The following is an 8,421-nucleotide window of genomic DNA, read 5'->3' on the forward strand; positions in this document are numbered from 1 at the left end:
TGACCCTAGAAATAGGCAATGATCCTTCTTCTAATTTAAAATGTGTGTGTAGGGGAGAGGAGGAGCAGGTAAGAATGATGTATAGAAGAATAAAACTGCACGCGCATAAAATGGTACCTCTCTAAAGCCACTACCAAGGCTAAGCATTAGATGAGACAGAATTAATATTTCTTTAAGGCTGATATTGTACCCTGAATAATCTCCTAAATGACTTTTTCTAACTCAATGAAGTTTTTAATCCCACTCCTCACTCCCCACTTTTCTTTCCACTCTGCATTTTTTTCACCACCCATTCTTCCCCCAGAAGGTCTTTCCTTCTCTTCTTCAGCAGCATCTCTGTATGACCAATTCAAAAGCTACAATCTAGATGATGACCATTCTAATAGGAAATACTTAATTCAACTAATTCAACTTGCATTAGACATGGAGCCCTGAACAAGGCAAACACAGTTCTTGGCCCTCCAGTACCTGCAGCAATCAACTCCTCTCCTAAACTATGGACTTTCCAGTAACTCTGACTCATGAGGTAATTGGGATACTCTTCATTACGTTGTGGATGGATCTTTTTAGTAGATCTGATTAGCGATGTTGCCATCCTTAGAGACCCTTAGAAGGGTGTCAGGCCACAGAACACGTTTCCAGACACATAAAACTTAGTTACCTCAATGGTAGAATACAGCCAAGTAAGTAAAACTGTGATTTCAGTAAAAATGAACTAAGGGTTAAACAGAGAACTCTTTTGTCACAATTCTTATGGTTAAAAAAATGCTTCTGAATGTGCTTGTCCACTTTATAAGAGCAATACTGCAAACAGAATTATTATCCCTTTGAAAGCTGATGTTTTTCAAGGCCACTCTTAGCAATAGTTGCTTTCACTAAGCAGAACTACACATGGAGATGGGCTAGGAAATTGGGCTTTACATATAGTGATTCAAAACCATGCTCAGGAACTCAATGAAAAAATTTCTCTCATTGGTTACTGTCCTAGCATTGCTTCTTTTTCATCAAACCTAAGTGCAAGGGGGAAAATCCAATTATTTGAAAGTTCCAGTTAGCTGGATTCCCATGAAGCTTATTCCCATACTTTTTAGTCTACTAGGCCACAGCTGGGCAAACTTCAACTGTGGAGAGATGCTCTCTGATTATCTACCTGTGGTGTGATGGATTATCTCTCTTGGTATTTAATCAGTAACTGCAAATTACCCAGGTTTTGGACATATGGTATTTAACAGTTTAATAAGGGACTCTATCAATATGATAGTTAACAACATAATCAAATGAAATAAATGTCAAACAAATATAATTATAACTAGAATTCTAATTGTTTCCTGGGTATATTTCATGCTTGTATAATTAACAAGCTCCTTGTAGAAAAGGGCTACATCTTTAATTTCCTCTAAAAGGCCCAGTATGATGCAAGACATGTAATCATGTCCTGATTGAAAATATTATGGTATCCCTTCCCTCAACATATAATTCAGCATAGAAACCCTACGAAAACACAAATTAGCTGAAAGTCCAACAAAGCTCTTGTTTATTTTTATGGAAATTACTTTGATGCTGTATATATATATATATATGCATATATATATATGTGCTAAGTCACTTAAAATTGCTAAGCGTGACCCTGAAAAATATCAGCTTTCAAAAAAATGTTAATTCTGTTTGCAGTATTGCACTTATAAAGTGTACAAGCATATTCAGAAACATTTTTAACCATGCAAATTGAGGCAAAAGAGTTCTCTATATAACTCTTAGTTCATTTTTACTGCTGTTTTATATATACATATATATATGAAGAATAATATATATTCCAGTACTTTGGAAAAATTGACTCACTGGAAAAGACCTTGATGCTGGGAAAGATTGCAGGCAGGAGGAGAAGGGGACGACAGAGGATGAAATGGTTAGATGGCATCACTGGCTCAATGGACATGAGTTTTAGCAAGCTCCAGGAGTTGGTGATGGACAGGGAAGCCCGGCATGCTGTAGTCCACGGGGTCACAGTCAGACACGACTAAGTGACTGAACTGAACTGATGAAGAATAAATGCACACACACACATCCACACACAGTATCAATTTTTGTCCACCTCAAATTGCTTCTTTTTTAATGTCCCTACTTTGTGGCTGCTTTTTATACTCTGGGTAATCTAGTATTGCATATAATAAAAGCACATTGGGAAAAATAAACACTACAAATGCATTTTATAGGCACAGAGACCTTGGTAGAATCTCAATAACTGGTCCCGATCCCCAGGGCACTTCTCTTAAAGGAAAAGCCTCATTAAGGTATAAATACACTATTAAGTAGCCAGCCATATTAGACTATTTGTCATAGAGATAAAATTCCTTGGACAATTTGGTATCACTAACATACTTGGAAACAATAAACCCTCTTGATTTCCTTGTCTGAGTCAAATGTTTCTAGATGTTTTAAAGTTTTCACTATTTATATCATTTTACTACTGTATGAATGTATGTAAAATTGAAGCCCAAGAAAGAAAAAACAAAGGTAACTAGAATCCACTGTCATAAAATTTACTTTTACTGCCGAAAGAGAATAGTTTTGATTCCATTTTCATATCCAAAGTATCCATGTGTATTATAGTCCCCCTCAAGCCGATATAACTCATTTACCAGAAAATTTCAAAGTTTGAGTGAACTTTTTACAGCACTCTTTCATTGCAACTCCTGGTTTTCAAGGCCTGTATCATTATTTGTTACAGTTTTTAAGGCAAACATCTCTTATTCATATTCTTCTGCAGCATCTAAACTGTTTCTCATCATGGTTGTATGCAAATCCATTGAGTTTAAAAACAAATATGATTTTGAAAGACACTGTGTTGCTCTAACAAAGGGGACATTGTCCGTCTTCCCTGACAGCCTCTCTCTTAATTAAAGAGGCCCCGATGCTCTGCAGAATGCCAGGCTCCTTAAACACTCCCTCCCACTTGCTATTTTCACTGCACTAATAGTGAAGAAAACAATTTATAGTTTACTGGGGTCTCCTTCCTAGAAAAAAACTTAATATTTTTTTTTCAGAAGGGATAAGGAAGCAAAATTTCCTAATGGAACGTAATTCCTTCTTTTAAAATACCACTGGCCAGGAGATTTTTCTTTAAAATAGGGCTCCCTTTACCATCATCATGGTGCTATCCATTTTTTGGTTATTTTTTTGACAGTGACCTTTCACTTATTTTATGCATTCTGATAAACCATCTTTGACATTCTATTTTCCAAAATCTGGCTCTGCAAAAACACAAAGCTGAGGGATCCTTTCATGCCTAGAAATGGCAACATCAACTTCCTCACTCTCTAAATATCATCTTGAGATGGACATTTTACACAAACAACCAAAGATGTGCTGGTCTACTTTGCAGTCATAGCATACCTCATTAGAGTTTACAAAGGAAAACTTTTCCTCTTTTTCTAAGCTTGCTGCTAAGTCGCTTCAGTCGTGTCTGATTCTGTGCAACCCCATAGACAGCAGCCCACCAGGCTCCCCCGTCCCTGGGATTCTCCAGGCAAGAACACTGGAGTGGGTTGCCATTTCCTTCTCCAATGCATGAAGGTGAAAAGTGAAAGTGAAGTCACTCAGTCGTGTCCAACTCTTAGCGACCCCATGGACTCCAGCCCACCGGGCTCCTCCGTCCATGGGATTTTCCAGGCAAGAGTACTGGAGTGGGGTGACATCGCCTTCTCTGTTTCTAAGCTTAATCTAGTTATTTGCTTAGTGAAGCTCCTATCTAGAGCACCTCATATGTGTGTGTGCATATGTCTATATATATATATATAGTATGAAAAGAATATAATAATGTCATAACACCATGATCTTTCTACTTACTTTTCATTTCTTTATGAGAAGGATTTACTTAGTTAGAGGTAAATTATAATATGATCTAAGTTAAGGCAAAAGTAACAGCAATAGAAATACTCTATATTCATGTTGTAAAGGTTCCAAAATAGTTCATTCCCCTTTTATCATTTGACTTCCAGTGCAAGCCTGTGGATCAAATAGTTGATAAATGTTAAAAAATGATATGAAGTCTTGTTCTCATGCTTTAAACCAGAGACGGCAAAATCTTTCTGTAAAGGGCCAGATAGAAAATATTTTAGACGTTTTGAGTTTAACGGTCTCTGTTCGAACTAGTCAACTCTACCATTGCAGTGCCAAAGTAATGATACATGGTATATTAATGAATGAGTGTGACTGTGTTCCAGTAAAACTTTATTTGCAAAAACCAGCAGTTTACTGGATGTGTGTGAGCTGTACTTCACCAACTTCTGTTTTAAACCACTATGCTTTAAAGTCCTGAGAAGGTAGAAATTAGAAGACAATTACAGACCAGTTGAGGAGAGATTACAGCTTGAACTATCAAAAAATTTCTTTATGGAAGAGAAAGCACTTCAGCAGGGCCTGAAAGATTGGTTAGATCTATTTATGGCCACCAGACAGTTGGGTATTTCATGAAAAGAGAACAACATGAGCAACTCCACAAACAGGATGCAGAATGGGGTATGTATAGGAAGAGTAGGTAGTTCAATTTGACTGAGACATACCTAAGTGAAAAGGCCAGTGAGACAGAAAAGATGGCATTTTCCTCAATAAAAATATCTTGAACTAAAAAATAAACTATCCTTCTATAAAAAATATTAGAAACTACTATATGTTGTGGGTAGAAGAGAGCATGAGAGAGGAAATATTCATTTTTCCTTATGATGATCAGAGTAAATCATCCCAAAGGGGTTGAGAATTGTTCTAGTGAGCTAGGATGCATTTCCAATCATTTTGGGGAACATAGAAACACCTCAGTGAAAGATGGACTTGAAAGGTTGCATCCACTAGATTAAGGCAGCGGTAAGATTGCTTGCCATTTACCTATACCATGCTTGCCTGGTGACTCATATGGTGAAAAATCTGCCCGCAATGCAAGAGACCTGGGTTCGATCCCTGGGTCAGAAAGATCCTTTGGAGAAGGGAATGGCTACCCACTCCTGTATTCTTGCCAGGAGAATTCCATGGACAGAGGAGCACAGTGGCTACAGTCCATGGGGTCACAAAGAGTCAGACAAGACTGAGCGACTAACACTTAATGGGTGGAAAAGCATCAATTAAGAATCAGAAACCTGCAGATATATGGTGTATTAAAATTATTTGTTTATGCAGAGTTCAAGTTTGGAGGGAAAAAAATACAGCCAGGGACCTCCTATTTTGAAACTTGAAACAAGAAGAAAATTTTACTGTCCTTAGGTTAGTTTTTCCTACAAATCTTAATGTTTAATGCAACTTAAAAACAAAATAAAAAGCAAATATGCTTTAAAATAGAATTGTGAAATATAAAAGCCACAGAAAATTAGAGTTTTGGTCATTTCTATGTGACTATGTAAATGAAGCTTTTTGATGGTTTCAAATTATTTCAAATATCAAAATTCAATATAAAAGAAATTACTTGCTTATGATCTTGTAGTCAGGGATTCAGGTCGAACTTGGCTAGATGGTTCTTCTGTTCTACTTGAGGCTGGGTTATTTACTTGCCTGCATCTATCTGTTGACTCAGCTAGAGTGAGGCAGTTTCAAGAAATCTTCACTCATATGGTTGATTGCTTTGGTGCCCTTTCTCTCAGCCTCTGCCTCTGTATGTGGACAGCATAGACTTCTTCACAGCATGGCAGTCTCAAGGTAGTTAGGCATCTAACATGATGACTGTCCTCCAAGAGGGAGCAAGTTAAGTGGTGATAATACAAGTTTGGGAAATTTTAAAATTCAGTCTTGGAAGTTATAAAATGTCATTTCCACCACATTCTATTAGTTAAAGCCAGTCACAGGGCAGCCTGGAATCAGGGCAAGGGGAATTAAATAAAGTGGCAAGAGCACTTTATAAAAGAGCCTGTGGGAGGGAAGATACTGTCATGATGCTCTATGGAAACACAATCTAGCAAAGAAGTTAAACATAAAAATTAGGCCAGGACCAGTGAAATCTCTAGGGACCTCACAGAGGCAAACTCGAAACCACTCCAGATCCTATGGGATTCACACATTAAACAAACCCTTCTGAAAATCAACTTATGATAAAAAAAAAAAAAATCACAGACCATATAGGGAAATAGGATGTAGACAAAGCAGAAAGTGGAAATGGCACACTGTGACCTGGGATAATAAAGAAAAATGAACAGACTTAGAAATAAACACATTTAAAATGTGCAAAGAGATAAAGGTAGAAACAGAAAACACAGAGCAAGAACTGGACAGTAGAAAAACAAACAGATGTGTTTGAAAAGTATTAAAAATTGACATTTTAAGAGTAAAATAAAAATCCTTCATTGAAATAAAAGTCCTTAACAGGTGAAAAGAGAATTAGTGACGTGGAAGACAGGCCTAAGGGAACCATTCTGGGATAATGTAGCACAAAGAGATATAAGCACTCAAAATGTGGAATGTGAAAAGGGTGTTCAGAAATTAGAAACTTAACATAAAAAATCTAACGTATATCTGACAAGAATTATAGAAGGAAATAATGGAGAAGATTAAAAAGAACCAATATGCAAAGAAGGCATGTCCAGGAACTTTCCAGAACTGAAGAAAGAAGTAAGTCATTATGGATCACACTTAATTTCAAATACAGTAATTAAAAAACAAATCCTCAACTATATATATCTTAGTGAAAATGTACAACTTCTGGAGCAAAACATCAATCTTCAAAGCTATTGGAAGAAGGAAAATAAGACATAAGCAACTGGACTGACTAAGTTCTCCTGAACAATGATATGCAGATAATAGAATAACACATCTGAAGTATGAGGGAAAATGACTATCCACCCAGAAACTTGTGTGGTGCTAAACCATCATTCATAATGAGAGCAAAAAAGCTCATATTGTAAAGATCAGAAACCATCAAATCAGATCTTTTTATATTATTCAACTTTATTAAAACATACTTTATATACCATAAAAGCCATCCCAGTCAATCCTAAAGGAAAACAACCCTGAATATTCATTGGAAGAACTGATGCTGAAGCTGAAGCTCCAACACTTTGGCCACATGATGTGAAGAGGGACTCATTGGAAAAGACCCTGATGCTGGAAAAGATTGAGGGCAGAAGAGGGTGACAGAGGATGAGATGGCTGGATGGCATCATTGACTCAATGGACATCAGTTTTAACATATCCCGGGAGACAGCAAAGGACAGGGAAGCCTGGCATTCAGAAGTCCATGGGATCACAAAGAGGCAGACATGAGTGAGCGACTAAACAGCAACATTTTAAGAGTATAATTTGATGACCTTTGACAAATAAATATAAACTTGTAACTACTACTACAAATCAAGGTACAGAACATTTCCCTCACTGTGAAAGGTTTCCTTATGTCTCTTCCCAATCAATTCCTCCAACCAGCTTATCCCCTAGTAATCACTGACCTGATTTCTGTGTCTATAAATTAGAATTTTTCTAATTTTCTATAAATTATAACTTTCTTTAAATTTTCTATAAATTCTACTACAGTTAATCTTTCTATCTGGCTTCTTTCATTCAGCTTAATGTTTTTGAGATTCATCCCTATCAGGTGTATCACTAATTTTTTTCTTTTTTTAGTGCTGAATAATGTTCCATTTACACAAAGGAAAATTGGTGCTTTAATACTAATTTCATGCAAAAGAACATTTAAGTCAGAAAGTACTATTAGGGTAAAGAGAGACTTTACATGATGACAAGAAGCACATTATACCAAGAAAGTAATATTAAGTATTAATTTCCATGCTTCTAGCAATATAAACACAAAGCATCTAATGTAAAAAATGGATGTAATTATCAGGAGCAACTTTAAAATGCACCATCATGGTATAATTTTTAAAAGACACGTCTCTCAGGAAATGGACAGATCATCAGTCAAAAGTAGGGAAGGATATGGAAGATGGGGAAAGAGGAAGGGTCGAAATTTACAATAAGATGCCAAAGGAGGATTTCCTGAAAAAGTCATTCATTAGTTGAAGGGCCTTTTACAGTTTTAGATACTTATATGGCAAAGCATAGTCAACTAGCTCAATGGGAACAGGATTGGTGTGAAGGGGTCAACATTATTAGCCGTTTTGTAGGACACAGGTAGGTGACCATGCTTCTGGGGAAGATTTGAAAACAGAGGTTGGATGTTTTCCCCTTCTCCATTAAATAAAAACCAAAACAACAACACTACTAAATGACATTAATTGAGCACTCAACATGTATCAGGCCATATGTTAAACACGGTGTAAGCATCATCTCTTTTACTTCTTGGACTAACTTTTGAGCTCATGGAAGAAGAAACTGAGACTCAGAGGTGGCAAATAAACAGCAGTATAGGGTTTTGAATTCTTGAACTTATGTCTAAATCAATATTTGGAGCTCAAAACCAAGAGTTCACAAACTCCCATTGTTAACTGCCTT

Source organism: Capricornis sumatraensis, chromosome 2, assembly GCF_032405125.1.
Source record: "Capricornis sumatraensis isolate serow.1 chromosome 2, serow.2, whole genome shotgun sequence".
NCBI lineage: Eukaryota > Metazoa > Chordata > Mammalia > Artiodactyla > Bovidae > Capricornis > Capricornis sumatraensis.